The sequence below is a fragment of the Hypanus sabinus genome, chromosome 10 (assembly GCF_030144855.1).
Source record: "Hypanus sabinus isolate sHypSab1 chromosome 10, sHypSab1.hap1, whole genome shotgun sequence".
NCBI lineage: Eukaryota > Metazoa > Chordata > Chondrichthyes > Myliobatiformes > Dasyatidae > Hypanus > Hypanus sabinus.
Genome location: NC_082715.1, coordinates 122,198,661 through 122,215,290, shown reverse-complemented (window position 1 = coordinate 122,215,290; position 16,630 = coordinate 122,198,661). Strand labels below are relative to the sequence as shown.

Here is a 16,630-nt window from a genome sequence, read left to right as displayed (position 1 = left end):
ATGTGGAAATGTGCCGGAAAACTGGAAAGAGGCCAAAGTAGAATTCGTTCTTTAAAAAGAGAGTTTGCACTAATCTGGTAATTACAGGCCTGCCAGTTTAACATCAGTGCTTGGAAAGGTATCTACATCTTTAATTGTGTGTAAAATAACTGAAGTACCTAGAGAGACATGAATTAGAAGTGGTATTTGCAAGAGGGATGTATCAGCTGTCATACAGTACCTTTGAATTTATTGAGGAGATGCAAGTCAGATGGGGAAGTACAGTGCATGCACATGACAGGAAAAGTTTCTGACAAAAGGAATTAGCTTGCTTGGGCTACTTGGTCAGCATGGACTAGATATACCAAAGGGCCTGTATGACTCCATGACTCGATGTGATTCATTTGGGCTTTAAGGAAGCCTTTGTCAAGGGACAGAATGGGTTGCACAACAGCATGGTGGTTAGCACAATGCATTACAGTACCAGCGACCCGGGTTCAATTCCTGCTGCTGTCTTTAAGGAGCTTGATCATTCTCCCCAGGATCGCATGGGTGGTCTTTGGATGCTCCGGTTTCCTCCCAGAACCCAAAGACCATACTGCCTGGTAGGTTAATTGATCATTGTAAGTTGTCTCATGATCGGGCTAGGATTAACTGGGAGTTGCTGGGCAGCACAGCTCGAAGGGCCGGAAGGATCTATAGACAAATAATTAACAAACTGCATTGAAATTGGTGAGTTCATAGACTAATAAAACACCATTGATCTGCACTGACAATACTGTAAATACCCACTTACATTAGTGGAGACACAGGAGACTGCAGATACTGGAAACTGGAGCAAAAAGGCTATTGGAAGAACTCAGCGGTCAAGCGGCATCTGTGGCAGGAAGGGAATTGTCGACTTTTCAGGTCAAGATCCTACATCATGTCTGAGAGTAGAGAGAGATGATAGTGGATATAAAGGAGAGCGAGGAGGAGAGATAAGACAGGGGCCAGTAAATGTGTGGACCAATACTTACGTTACTCTATTCTCCCCACATTCCTACCCCTCCCCCCATGTTCTACCCCTCACCTGCACCCTGAGGGTATTTTAAGCTGTCACTTGACCTACTAATCTACACACCTTTGTGATGTGGGAGGAAACCAGAGCACCAACAAGAAAACTACACAGCCACAGGGAGAGCTTGAAAACTCTACATAGACAGCATCGCAGCAGGAATCGAACCTGGCTCACTGGAGTTGTGAGGCAACAGCTCTCGTATCTGCGTCACTGTTCCACCCCAAGGGAGAGGGATTGCTTGTGGTAGCTGGCCATAAGTAATGGCACCCTGAAGGATTAAGGCTCACGTACGGTTCTGCTCTTTGAGCATACCAGTGATCTGAAGAAGCTAATTTATGTATTTTTTACCCTCAAAACCAAAAGGAAGTTATGAAGGAAACTAATTTTATGAGATAAGAGCTAAAACATAATGAATGGATTGCAGTGTCATTAATATGGAAGGGTACAATTTGGGAAACATAACAGTGCGATTTAAATAAAGGTTTTGTAGAGTAGAAGGACTTCAGCACTATCGCTTTGCTAGGTATAAGACAATATGCCCACAAAGTGAAGAAGAGAAATGTTATACTTTATCAGAAGATAAATGATTGCCTAGGAATGGGATCGTGGACTATTATTGCCATTCTAGTGCCCTGTGAGCACTGAATGTGCTCGGTATAGTGCTGTCCATATGCGAAAATATCAAAGCGAAGACTAGAAGAACTGTTCTATTCAAGTAGCAACAGCGTTGTGCCATTGAGGGGAGGAAGCGTTTAAAGTTATACAAAATGCAAACAAGGACTTAGGCAAGCTGATTGATTAGTCAAGGGCAAGAATACAGAGGTGAAAGAGAAAGAAGAGCAAACTCAATTAAATAAAGGGTTGTGAGGTATGGAATTGACTTCTATTGTTTATGGCTAAACAGAAATAATATCACTGTTTAGATTGAACGGTTGATGAGACATAGAGGGAGAAGTAATATAATTACTGAATTATATTACTGGAATAACATTCCAGGTATTTTTAACCCAGAGAGCTTGATCTCTCTGTATTTATGGGTATACTCGTATTATGATATTATTGGGCAACAGCATCAAGCAATGTCCATATGTCTCAACGTTATGTTGTCACAGATGGTCAGAGCATTCAGTACGTACCAACTGTTAAACTCAACATGTAAATAGTTTGTGCACTGCTCTAAAGAACTCTCTGCTTTTTTGGATGTACAGTGTATTCTTTACACTAAAATGCATTAACAAAGACATTACAAAATGAATACTAATTTTAACATGGCAGCTGCTGGAGAAATGGAAATAATTTATCTGTATAACCTCGAATACGGGTGATGAGCTGGTGATACGTCTCTACCAAAGGAGGCGTAAGGCACTCCTTCCCTCCACTAGCCTGCAGGTCACCCTTGTGCAAGGTTTAACACGATCAGGGTCACGTGAAGCCATGGGAGCAGGCGGTAGACTGTCGCCTGGGCAACTGGTGCATATCACAAGTCCTGGTTATGTGACCACTGGCGCCAGGCACACGATCTCTGAAGAGTATTGGTAATGGCCAAGGTCACCCGTCTTGTATAGACAGTACCCAGAAGAGGGCAATGGCAAACTACTTCTGTTGAAAAATTTGCCGCGAACTATCATTGGTCAAAGACCATGACTGCCCACGGCATACCATATGGCACAAATTGACGATGAATCTGTAATAAATGATGGGGTCACGGAACGATACAACACTGAAACAGTCCCTTGACCCAACTCGTCTATGCTGACCAAGATATCTGTTGAAGCTAGTCCCACTTGCCTGCTCTGTCTCATATTGCTGTCGGCCTCTTCTATCCATGTACCTGCTCAAATGTCTTTTAAACAACTCCCACAACTTTATCAGGCAGCTTGTTCCAGTTACTTCACCATCCTCTGCCTGAAAAAGCTGCTTCTTAGGTCCTTCTAAAATCTCCCCATCTCACCTTATAGTTTGAGATTTCCCTTCAACGGGGGAAAACCTGTGACCTTATCTACTCCAGTCATGCATTTACATACCTCTAGTCTAAGTTCACCCCTCAGTCTCCTATACTCTAGAGGAAAAAAAGTCCCAGCCTACCCAGCCTCTCAGAACTCAAGCCCTCCAGTCCTGATAACATCCTTGCAAATCTTCTCTGCACCTTGTCCAGCTTAATGGCACCCTTCCTTTCAGAAGTTGTCTATCTTATGCACAAAGGAAGCAAATCTACAAGCCCTACCTTATCTGGCCCAAGTGTAACCGACAACTCTCTGTAATGGGGTGGGTTTTTAAGTGCCACAGTGAGACAGTCAGCTCAGGGGTGAGCAGCAGTGGGCAATTAACTGTTTGCTCACTTGCAGGGTACATGCTGACATAGATCATGTGAGCCAAAGTGCACATTTCTATTTTGTCACTTCTAAATATTTCCATGCATCATCCAATTGTTCTTGAGGTTTGTAAATGACTCAACATGTAGTTCACAATCATTTAATTAGTTCTTGCATGATTTTTTTTTTCTAACCAACTCTTCTGATTTTTCTAGCACCAATCTTGAACCGAATTCTAAATTTTCATTCTATTTTTATTGGTCTTTTCTGAATAATAAAGGAAAATGCGTATCTGTCCCAAACTAAACACGTTGTTGCAACACCTGTCAATTGCAAAGAAACCAGACCAGTTTCGGTCTCAATACCCTTGAACTGTGAAAGGGACACACTGAAAAGCCGTAAGTGAGATGGAATATGAAGCATATGAATGAGAAGAGTCCTTTGTGTTCATTTCATCCTTTAGACCAGATGTTTCCAGCCTGGGGTCCACAGACCCTTCTGTTAATGGTAGTGGTCCATGGCATAAAAAGGCTGGGTACCCAGACCATTGAGTCTATGCCAACTGTCAGAGATACACAATGAATCTTACCTATTTGTACAGATGCACCATAGAAAGCATACTGTTGGGATACTTTGCAGTTTGGCATGGCAGCTGGGCTCTGCCAAACACAAGAAACTGCAGAGATTTGTGTCCTCAGCCCAGCCCATCACCCAAGTCTGTCAATGTAATCTATGACCTCTTGCACCCACTCATTATGTCTTCTTCCATTCCCTCCTATCGGACAGAATAAGCAACAGTTTGAGAACATGTACCACCATCCTGGATGCCAGCAGACCAGATAGGAATCAGCAATTCCGCCATGATTTTCCTCAATGCTGCTGTCTCCGACTTTACCCCCTAAGCCCTCATGACCGCTTGGGCAGACTCTGCAGCGACCCACCTATAAATTCACAGATGATACCCTTGTAGAGTGGGCTGCATATCAAATAATGATGAGTCAGAGTTCAGGAAAGAGACGTAATGACGTAATGTGTAGTGATGTAATGTCATAAGAATAACCTTGCTCTCAATGCCAGCAGGTCAAAAGAGCTGGTGGTTGGCTGCAGGAGCAGATGAGGATGTGTGTGGAGCACTTGTTCCTTTTTATATGCTGAGGTTGAGAGAGTTGAGGCCAACAAGTACCTCAGAGTGAAAATCACCAATAGCCCATCCGGGTCCAACCATGTAGACACCAGGGCCAACAAAGATCAACAGAGCCTCTGCTTCCTCAGGAGGCTAAATAAATTTTGCATGTTCCCTTTGACTGGCCAATTTTTATAGATGTGTCATTAAAATTATCCCATCAGGATTATTGTAGCAAAGTGCTCTAATCATTACTGAAAGAAACTAGATAGTTGTGGACACAGTTTAGCACATCACTGAAATCAACCTGACTTCCAGGGATTCTTGTCAACAGCTTTTGCTGTCTTAGTAAAGGAGTCAACATAATTTAAGACCTCACCCTCCCCTGACATGTTGTCTCTCCCCCTCCCATTAAGCAGTAGATACGAAAACCTGAAAGCACATACCACCAGGCTCAAGGACAGCTTCCATCCCATAAGACCACAAGACATAGGAGCAAAATTAAGCCAATTGGCCCATTGAGTCTGCTCTGCCATTTCATCATATCTGACTTATTTTCCCCATCGACCCCATTCTCCTGCTTTACCCCATAACATTTAATATCCTTGCTAATCAAGAACATATCAATCTCTGCTTTAAATGTACCTCCACAGCCATTTATGGCAATGAATTCCACAGATTCATCACCCTCTGCCTGAAGAAATTCCTGCTCATCTGTATCCTAAAGGGACATCCTTTCATTCTGAGGCTGTGCCCTCTGGTCCTAGACTCTTCCACTTCTTGAAGCATCCTCTCTATGTCCACTCTATATAGGCCTTTCAATATTCGATAGGTTTCAATGTGATTCCCCCTCATTCTTCTAAAATCCAATGAGTACAAGCTCAGAGGCATCAAACACCCATCATACTTTAACCCTTTAATTCCCAGGATCATTCCTGTGAACCTCCTCAGACCTTCTCCAATGCCAACTCTTTCATTGATAAGGGCCAAAAATGTTCATAATACTCCAAATGCTGTCTAACCAATGCCTTATAAAGCTTCAGCAATTTTTTCTTGCTTTTATATTCTGGTCCACTCAAAATGAATGCGAACATTGCGTTTGTCTTTCTTATCACCAATTCAACCTCTAAGTTGAGCTTTAAGGCTCCCAGGTTCTTTTGCACCTCCAATTTCTGAATTTGCTCCCCATTAAAAAAAAATCGTCTATGAGTTTATTCCTTCTGCCACAGTACATGACCAAACATTTCCCAGCTTTGTATTCCATGTGCCATTTCTTTGCCCATTCTCCTAAACTGTCCAAGTACTTCTGCAGACTCTATGCTTCCTCAACACTGCCTGCTCCTCCATCTACCTTTGTATTGTCTGCAAACCTGACCGCACAGGCATCATTCCATCGCACAAGTTCTTAACATATAATGTGCAAAGTAGCAGACCCAACACCAACCCTTGCAGAACACCACAGTCACTGGCAGCCAACCAGAAAAGACCCCCTTTGCCTCCTGTTTCTCAGATGATCTTTTGTCCATGTTAGTATCTTTCCTTGTCATACAATGGGCTCCTATCTTGTGAAGCAACCTCATGTGTGGCTTCTTGTCAAAGGCATTCAGAAAATCCAAGTAAACAACATCCACTGTCAATTGTGCCTGTTATTTCCTCAAAGATCCTCTTACGGAAAGCATGCTAACTGGCCTATTTTGTCATGTGCCTCCAAGTACCCCAAAACCTCATCCTTAATAATGGACTTTAACATCTTGCCAGTTACTGAAGTCAGGCTAACTGTCCTATAATATTCTGTCTTTTGTCTCTCTCCCTTGTAAAGAGTAGAGTGACGTTTGCAATTTTCTAATCCATTGTAACCATTCTGGAATCTAGTGACTCTTGGAAGATCATTACTAAAGCTTCCACAATCTGTTTTTAGTTGTATATTAAAAGCTTCCCAATCCTCTAACTTCCCACTATTTTTTAGTATATTGTCTGCCCTCTGTTTTGCTTATATTCTGTCTTGGACTTCCCTTGTCAGCCATGGTTTCCACATTCTCCCTTCATAATGCTTTTTTCTTATTTGCGATGAACCAAACTTATGTCTTCTGAATTGCTCCCAGAAACTCCAGCCATTGCAGCACGACCATCATTCCTGCCAATCTACTTTTGTCCAGCTCCTCTCTGATGCTTCTGTAGTTCATCTTAATCCACTGTAATACCAATATATCTGATTTTAGCTTCTCCTTCTCAAATTGCAGTGATTTCTTTTGCATTGTGATCACTGTCTCCTACAACTTCCTTTACAATTTACAAGTTCCCTAATGAGTCTTGTTCAATACACAACAGCAAATCCAGAATTGCCTTTTCCCTAGTGGGCTCAACCACAATTCATTCTATGAAGCTATCTCATCTCCTTCACTTAGGATCCAGCACCAACCAGATTTTCCCAATCTACCTGCATATTGAAATCCTCTATGACCTTCATAACATTGCTCTTTTTACGTCCTTTTCTATCTCCCATTTGTAATACGTACCCCACATCCTGGCTACCATACAGAGGCTTAGATATAACTTCCATCAGGACCCTTTTACCCCTGCTGCTTCTTAACTCTATCCACAAGGATTCTACATCTATGCCACCTCTCTCTAAGGGTTTAATTTCACTTTTTACCAATAGAACCTCCCCGCCCCTTCTGTCTACCTGCCTACCCATTTGGTACAATGTGTATCCTTGGACATTAAGCTGAAATCTTCGTTCATCCATGAATTAGTGATACCTGTCAATTTCTAACTGGAATCTACCTTCTCCCACTCCCACAGTCTTAGTGCTATTGTAGTTCTCCACTATGATAAGATGGACTCTTGACCTCACAATCTATGTCACTGTGGCCTTGAACTGTACTGTCTACCTGCACCATACATACTCTGCCACTGTGGCCATTAATTCTGCATTCTGTTATTGTTTTACCCTGTTTTACCTCAGTGCACAGTTATAAGGAATTGATCTGTATGAACATTACGTAAGACAAGTTTTTCACAGCATCTCAGTACATGTACCAGTAGTAATTTTCCATTTACCAATTTATTCATTTGTTCCTCATTCTGTTTGTTTTTACTATTTTGATGTACTTGTGTACGTCATGATCTGCCTGGAGAGCATGCTTTTCACTACATCTTAGTGCACATGACAATTAATACCACTACTGATCCTTCTGTGCCTTGGACATGTAAGTGCTTCTTAAGTGTTCCCAGATTCTCTGAATCAACCACCCCCTTGGGCAATAAGTTCCAAACTACAACTCCCCTCTAGATGTAAAAGCCCTTCCTCAGATCCCCTCTAAACATTTACTTGAACCTTATGACATCTGGTTGCAGCAAAAAAAAACAGTAAAAATCTACTAATGACCTCTTTGAAACTCTCGGCAGTGTGTGCCAAACCATTTCCTGGCTTCACCCTGAGTGATTGGTACTAATTTTATGGTTATGCTCTTCAGTTTGCATTTCCACATTTGTTTCCCTCAGTTCCACTCTTTTAAAGGTTAAAGTGCTTTGAAAACCTCAATGAAGTTATTCATTGATCATCTGTGCTAAAGGAGCACCAGAGCATGAAGAAGTTGCAGTGGAGTGGGATATAGTAGACAGCTGTATCAAACAGCTGGTGCAGGCTTGATGGGGCAGAAAGTTAATCTTACCGCATCTGTAGTTTTGGTCTGACAGGTTGTCTGCTGAAGATCGTTACTAGTTTTCAGCTGGGTTGGGGAGACTTGTCCAAAGGTCACAGCCACCTTTTGCTACTGCTGAGAGTTTGGTTTGGCTCTTGTCCATGAATGGTGGAGGGTTACTCTCTGGAGTGGTCTGGGATGTGCGAGCAGGCCTGAACCATGGAGAACATGGAGCTTAATCCAGCCAAATGTGAAATGTTGCACTTTGGGAGATAAAATGTAAAGCAACAGTACATTGCAAGACCCTTAACAGTGTTCATGTACAGAAAGATCTTGGGGTCCAAGTCCACAGCTCCCTGAAAATGGCTGCCATGTTGATAGGGTGGTAACAAAGATCTCTGGCATGCTTGCTTTATTAATCAAGGCAATGAGTTCAAGCTCTGTTGAGGCTTTATAAGTCTCTGGTTAGGCTGTGTCTGTAGTATTACCCCATGAAAGGAACAATGTGGAGGCTTTGAAGAAGTTGTAGAAATGGTTCACCAGGATGTTGCCTGGATTAAGGGCATAAGGAGAGGTGGCCAAATTGGGTTGTTTTCTCTGAAGCTGCGGAGGTTAAGGAGAGACCTGCTAGAGCTGTGTAGCATTATGAGAAGCATAGAAAGAGCAGCTAGTCAGTATCTTTTCCCCAGGTTCAAAATGTCTAATGCTAGAGGGCATGCATTAAAGCTGAGGGGGAGGTAAGTACAAGGTTGCTGTATTTTCTTTTAATGACCCTCATGCTTTTTCTGTGTTTCATGACTGTCTGGAGAAGACGAATATCAGAGTTGTATTATATATGCATACTTTGACAATAAAATTAACCTTTGCACCTTTTCACAAGGAGTGGCGGGTGACTGCAATATGTCGCCGGAGGTGGTAATGAGGTAGATATGATAGACATGTTTAAAAGGCTCTTGGACAGACACATGAATGTGCTGAGTACCTCAGGGTATGGACCTTGTGTTGATAGAAGGGATTAGTTTAGTTAGGCATTTAATTACCAGTTTAATTAGTTCAGCATGATATGGTGGGCCAGCAGGCCTGTTCCTGGACCGTACTGTTCTATGTTCACTGACAGTGGTACGGGAGTGGTCAGATTCTGGCTATGAAATTGTGATGATGGAAGGTGGTGGGATGAGGGTAATGGAATTGGGGAAGTGGGGGAAGCATGTACCTCTCTGTACTGCTGTCTTCATTTTCCTTCTGGCTTCCAAGGTCTGTAAACTCAGCTTGTCAGGGATCAACCTGCAAAGTAGGCTGACTCATAATGACATCTATGAACATGGGTTCATTGACATCTCAATATCTTGTCCAACCTCAACTTTTGTGTTTTTTTTGGGAATTATGATTCAGCTATCTTTTCCATGATTCAAGATATGGCTGATCATAAGACATGGATTGCCAACGCATGATCACCTCAGTTCTGCAATGCCTTAATATAAAAAAGTGGGTTGACCCTGTTGCCACTTATACTTCTCAATCTACATTGAAAGGGGAAGGAATACCATTTTCAACTTCCTTATCAAATGACTTAATGAACATGTGAAGCACAGAACAGAGGAATCAAGTGCTTGTTAAAGTCACATATTGTCGTCACTGCAGTTTCAGAACATTTCTTTAAAAGTCAATGTCTTGCAAGCTGTGGTTTGCGTGCCATATTGACCCCAAACTGATGATATAAGCTTTCAAAAGGTGGCCTTATAATTTAAATACCAGTTCACGTCAAAGATAAAAAAGAAAACATGACATTTTATTGTGCCTTTCACAAGCTGTACAAACCACAGGTAGACCTACACTTGGGAGTATTGTGTGTGGTTCTAGATTCCCACCTATAGGAAGGATGCCATTAAGCTTGAAGAATGCAGAAAAAGTCACAGGCATGTCACTGGGACTGGTGGGCTTGAGTTGTAATGGATAGAGGCTTGATATGCTGGGACATATTTCTCCGGAGTGTAGGAGGCTGAGGGGGTGATATAAAATCACAAAGGGGGTTAATAAGGTGAATGGCCATGGTATTTTTCACAAATGTAGGGAAGTCTAAAACTAGAGGGGAAAGGTTATTCTGAGAAGGGAAGAGTTTAAAGGTGACCTGACAGATGATTTTCTCATACAGAACATAATGGGTATGTGGAATGAGTTGCTGGATGAGGAAGTATAGGTGAGTGCAATTACAACATCTAGGACAATTCTGGGTAGGTACATGGATAGAAAAAGTTCAGAGGGATAAGGACCAAAAAGTGGGCAATAGGAATAGCTCAGGCAGACGAATTGATCCACGGGGTTGATTGGGGCCTTGTTTCTGTGCTTGACTAACTTTGTGACTCTAACCTCATCCACAGCAAAATACTTTTGTAAAGTAAGTTGGCAATTGTCATACACAACATGATAACGATCACGTAAATTGCATTAGAGATGATGCACTTAGCTTCTCTGTTAGTGAGGAATAAACATAGGCCAGTACATCAGGATCTTTCCATGTGATAACATCACAGGGATTTTACAAGCGAGGTTGAGCTCTGGTTAAAATTTCACCTGTAAATAAAACTCAGCATTAAATCTAAGTTCAAGAGCAGGATGGCTGTGAGTGGGGTCACAACATACTAACAGGAATGGTCTAATAAGATGCAGAAAGGATGTTCTTTTTGGGTTGGACAGGGATTCAGGAGCAGAGGTCATCATCTAAGAATAAGAGATCAGTCAGTTATAACGGAATTGAGGGGAACATTCTTGCCCCTGAGGGCAGTGGATCTGTGAAGTTTATCTCAGCCAAACTGCTGATACAGATTATGAATAGCTGGGGCCCCAAGTATGGATTCCAGTGGCAACCCACAAGGGACAACCTGCCAACCCGAACAGTTTCTATTTACTTTCTGAATGACAACCACTTTTCCGTCCATGCCAGTATGTTACTCTCACTCCATCTAGTCTAACCTTACTAACTAACCTACAGGGAGCATCCCAAAGGGGTGTGTATCTCTCGACTGACTGAACCTTCAATTATTAACAGGCGAGCAAAGAATTTCAATGCACCTAGTTTATGTGACAATCGACTCATCTAATCTTGTGTCGGACCTCCGTGAAATCGTAACTACCCAAGGTGAACCCATCCCATTACTTCTCTCTGCCCTCTCTATCCCTCTCACCTGATTCCATGTTCCACTTTCCTCTCCTATTATATTCCTTCATTTAATCCCTTTCTTGCCTCTACCTCTCACCTGCCAACTCCTGACAACACACCCACTCTCCACTCCCCCATCTGCCTATCCCCTCCTTCACCTGAATCTAGCTATCACCTGCCAGCCCTTGCTGCATTCCTTTTCCTTGCCTCCTTTTTACTGGCAAAAGATATTTGGTCCAAATCTGAAATGTCAAATGACCACTTCCTTCCATTGATGCTGCCTTGTTACCCAAGATGCGTGTTTAGTGCACAAAATGAACTGGTAGAGTTGCGTATGTACTTTACAAGATTCTGACACAAGTAAAGAAGAGAAAACCAATGCCCCTTCACCATTCCCCAATCCTGTTTCCCTCTCTAACATTATCTCATCAGCTGCCCATCACCCCCGTCTGGTACTCCTCCCTCTCCCCTTTCTTCCATAGTTTTATATCTTCTATCGGATTCCCCCTCCTCCAACCCTGTATTTCTTTCACCAATCAACTTCCCCAGCTCTTTACTTCACCCCTTCCCCCACCTCCCTGTTTCACCTTTCACCTACCACCTTGTATTTCTTCCTCCCCTCCCACCCCATCTTCTTACTCTGACTTCTTCCCTTCCTTCCCAGTCCCGGTGAAGAGTCTTGGCCCGAAACATTGACTGTTCACTTTATCCACAGATTTTCCCAGTCCTGGTGAAGAGTCTTGGCCCGAAACATTGACTGTTCACTTTTTTCCACAGATTTTCCCAGTCCTGGTGAAGGGTCTTGGCCCAAAACATTGACTGTTCACTTTTATCCACAGATTTTCCCAGTCCTGGTGAAGGGTCTTGGCCCGAAACATTGACTGTTCACTTTTATCCACAGATTTTCCCAGTCCTGGTGAAGGGTCTTGGCCCGAAACATTGACTGTTCACTTTTATCCACAGATTTTCCCAGTCCTGACGAAGGGTCTTGGCCCGAAACATTGACTGTTCACTTTTATCCACAGATTTTCCCAGTCCTGGTGAAGAGTCTTGGCCCGAAACATTGACTGTTCACTTTTATCCACAGATTTTCCCAGTCCTGACGAAGGGTCTTGGCCCGAAACATTGACTGTTCACTTTTATCCACAGATTTTCCCAGTCCTGGTGAAGAGTCTTGGCCCGAAACATTGACTGTTCACTTTTATCCACAGATTTTCCCAGTCCTGGTGAAGGGTCTTGGCCCGAAACATTGACTGTTCACTTTTATCCACAGATTTTCCCAGTCCTGGTGAAGAGTCTTGGCCCGAAACATTGACTGTTCACTTTTATCCACAGATTTTCCCAGTCCTGGTGAAGGGTCTTGGCCCGAAACATTGACTGTTCACTTTTATCCACAGATTTTCCCAGTCCTGACGAAGGGTCTTGGCCCGAAACATTGACTGTTTACTCTTTTCCACAGATTTTGCCTGGCCTGCTAAGTTCCTCCAGCACTTCATGTGCGTTGCCAAGTAAAGATGAGATTGAGAATTACTCAGAGTTTTATTGTCATTTTTATGAGGTAGCCTTTTTAAGATTATCATGTAATGCAGTTATAAAACATTTGCAATGGGAAAAATTAAATACTCTGCCTGGAATTTCTGGCATCGCAGAAGGGGTCAAAATCCCATAGATTTTAGCAATGCTTTCTGTTGTTAACTATAGTCTGAACCTTCCTCAACGTCCCCCTCATATTTAGTTAGACTGCCTTTTTCTTTAGTTATAGTGTTGGAAGACAAGATGTGGAGAGGTAAATGCATACCGAAGGGCTGTAGATGAATGGATTAGAGCTATCAAAGACCTTAAGGTAGCACACTGGCACTGCTAATAGAGCTGCTGCCTCCCTCACACTTTCGACGACCCTGGTTCGATCCTGACCTCTGGCACTGTTTGAGTGAACTTTGCACGTCCTACCATGCAGTTTCTTCCAGGTGCTCTGGTTTCATCCCATATCTCCAAAGGTGTAAAAGCATAGTGGCTGTGGTACAACTTTTAAAAAACTTTGCTTAAGCTTTAGGTGGAGTTTTGTGTGTAATTCTGGTCACCACAGTAGAGGAAGATTGTGATTTCACCAGCAAGGGCCTGGAGGAGATTAAGCAGGCAGTTGCTTGAGTTGGAAGAATTGAATTATGAGAGACTATGGATAAGCTTGGCTTGCTTTCCTTGGAGCAGAGGAGGCTGAGGGGGGAACTGAATTGAGGTGTATAAAATGAGGGTATAGAAAAGATGAATATCAAAGAACTTTTTCCATTAACAGAGTTTTCGACAAGTGGAGAGTGTAGGTTCACAATGAGAAGAAAGAGGATTAGAGGGGATATGTTCTGCTGTTTTATACCATCTGTCGTGTTTACTGCAACGTTCAAGTTGCTGGAGGAACCCAGCAGGTCAGGCAGCATTAATGGAGGGAAACAGACAGTTGATGATCGGGGTCGAGTGCTTCAGATTCCAGCATCTACAGTTTCTTGTGCTTTCTTTATTGCAATTGTATTTATAATTACCATGTATACCATTTACTCTGTGAACTAATGTGAACAAGGAATTTCAATGTTTTGGTGTATATGATATAAAGCTACTCTCATCCAATCTAAATGCTGCTAAATAGAATTAGTATAGACAGGTGTCTGATGATCAGCATTTCTGTTGTGGGCTGAAAGGCCTCTTTCTGTGCTGTATGACTCCCCGTGTTGGTCGGTCATTGTAAATTACCTTGGATTTAGAGGGCTGATAGGAAACTCAACAATGGAGCTGATGGAGGGAAATGGAATTGATGGGCTTTCTCTAAACAGACTTGATGGGCCGAATGGCCTAGGAATCATAATCATAGAGTACTGCCGCCACATGGAAACAAGTCCTTTGGTCCACCTTTTCTTTGCCAACCAAAATTCCCATCTAAGCTAATTCCATCTGCCGATACTTAGTCCATATCCCTCTAACCAGGGGTCCCCAAACTCTTTTTACGTCATGGACTAATACCGTTAAGCAAGGGGTCTGTGGACCCCAAGTGGGAAACCTCTCCTCTAAGCCTCTTCTATCCAAATGCATTATAAATGTTAATAATGCACCTTCTGACATCTCATTCCGTATACTGACCATCCTTTGGGTGAAAATATTCCTCCTCATTTTCCTACTAAATCTTTCACCTTAAATCCATACCCTTTAATTCTTGATTCCTCAAGATTGTGAGCATTGACCACATCTATGCTCTCATGATTTCATACACCTTTAGATGTTCACTGCTCAATGTCCTACACTCCAATAAAAAAAAGTCCTAACTTGTTCAACCTCTCTTCATAACTCAGTCCCTCATGCCCTGGAAATATTCTCTTATATCTACTCTGCACTCTTTTCAGCTTAATGAAATCCTATAACTGGATGACCAAACCTGAACACAGTGTTCCAAATTTGGCCTCACCAATTTCTTGTACAACTAGAACATAATATCCCAACTTGTGTACACAATTACCCGACTGATGATGGGCAGTGTGCCAGAAACCTTCCTCACCACCACCTTCCTGCCGTGCCACATTCAGGGAACGTCTATTCCTTTGTCACTCTGTTCTACAACACGCCCCAGGGCCCTATTATTCACTATGAGAGTCCTACCCTCATTTGTATCTTCCCAAAGTGCAAGCAGGTCAAAGGTGTGCCTCTACACCAACAGTTCCCAAACATTTTTTTATGCCATAGACCAATACCATTAAGCAAGGGGTTCATAGGTGCCTCTGCTCTACAAGATGAGAAAAATATGAAACTTGCTGAAGACACACACAACTGAAGGGTTGGAAATGGAAAAGGAAACATCCTCTCTCTCTGTCTGGCAAGCCAGAAAATGATTTTGTTTTTCAGCTTATGGAGAATGGAAACTAACAACTAATAGGCCAACTGGTTAGTGAAATTTTCCAGCTCTGATCCACATGATGTAAATAGATTCACATTACACAATAATTCAAAAGAAATTCTAGTATTCAGATTTCACATCAGCATCTATTTTTAGATTAAATTATAGTCAGTCTTTTATTAATGATCAATAATCACTGGTTTAACTTTTGCTGGGGTCTTCCCTCACTTTACTTTAAAAGGTCATATCCTGGGGATTCTGCAAAGGATCATTTTAATCAGCCTTTTCGAGGTGTCTGAATAATCCAGGATGACTCATTCCTCCTGTCTCCTCAGGATGTATTTGTTTTCTCCTCTGAGTCACAGAGGTATTGTTCATGTTAAACATGCAGAATTGCATTGATTATTTGTAATCAATTGAGTTTTTTTGAGGATGTAACCAAGAAGACTGATGAAGGGAGAGCAGTGGGCGTTAGTAAGGCTTTTGACAAGGTCTTGCATGGCATGAAGAGGGCTAAAGTTTATGGGATCTAAGGAAAGCTGGCAAACTGGATCCAAAATTGGCTTGGTGATAGGAGGAAGAGAATGGTGGAAGAGGCATGCTTTTGTGAATAGAAATCTGTAGCATATAGTCTACCATAAGGATTGGTAATAGGACCTTTGATGTTTGTGATTATATATTAACATCTTGGATGTGAATAATTAGCAAATTTCAGAGTGACATGAACATTGGTTGTGCCAGGGGACAGTTTATGGGGAAAATTAGTGGGGGAAATCAGAGAGCTCTGTAGGTATGAATAGCCTGATGGGCTGAATAGCCTCCTACAATGTATGGAAGGTTTTATTGATATTATATACAGTATATTAACATATATAGTGCAACCCTCTTACTGTACTTTAGGTTGTCTCACTTGTCTTTCTTCCCACATAAAGTTAAGGCATTGCAATGACTATGGTAAACCCATCCTCAGATGCAATGTCGGATTTTCCCTTCAACATATGAACATGCTTAAGTTGTTCAGCTGCTACAATAGTGTTTCCTTACGTGCAAACATTGTGCATCAAAGTTCACTTGTTAAGTTAGGGAAACGTCAGAGTAGTTAAAGAGGGAAATGAAACAGACGAGAATAGGAAATAAAAAGCCAAAAATACATACCAGTTGAAGCGCAAAGAGACAATGCGATGACATGAAGGCCAGAGAGCCTTTAGATCAGTTCCCCTTCTCCAAACTGGCTAGTTCATGTCTGAAAATCTATATTTTCATTTATATTTATCATCTGTTATGAGCAGAGAGACAACATCTGCCGGAAGTAAATTCCTTGTATGTGTACAGATACTTGGCGATTAAAGTCTGATTCTGATTCTGAATTTTTGTCTCTCCCTGGGACCGTGAATCATAAGCTACCATAATTACGTGGGACAAGTTAGATCCACTGGGGAGTCATTGTTTCACACCTCAAGAAAGTGAATGCCTAGAAATAA

The 16,630-nt window shown here is 42.2% G+C and overlaps 1 protein-coding gene across 1 annotated transcript in view; it reads right to left on the bottom strand.

The window, feature by feature from the left end:
- The window catches only part of mrpl33 (mitochondrial ribosomal protein L33), a 106,278-nt gene extending 89,902 nt beyond the window's left edge, over positions 1 to 16,376 (bottom strand). Inside the window, exon 1 of the mRNA XM_059982825.1 lies at positions 16,305 to 16,376. The gene's annotated coding sequence lies outside the window, so the exon portion shown is untranslated. The remainder of the gene's footprint in view (positions 1 to 16,304) is intronic.
- Positions 16,377 to 16,630: the final 254 nt, after the last annotated feature.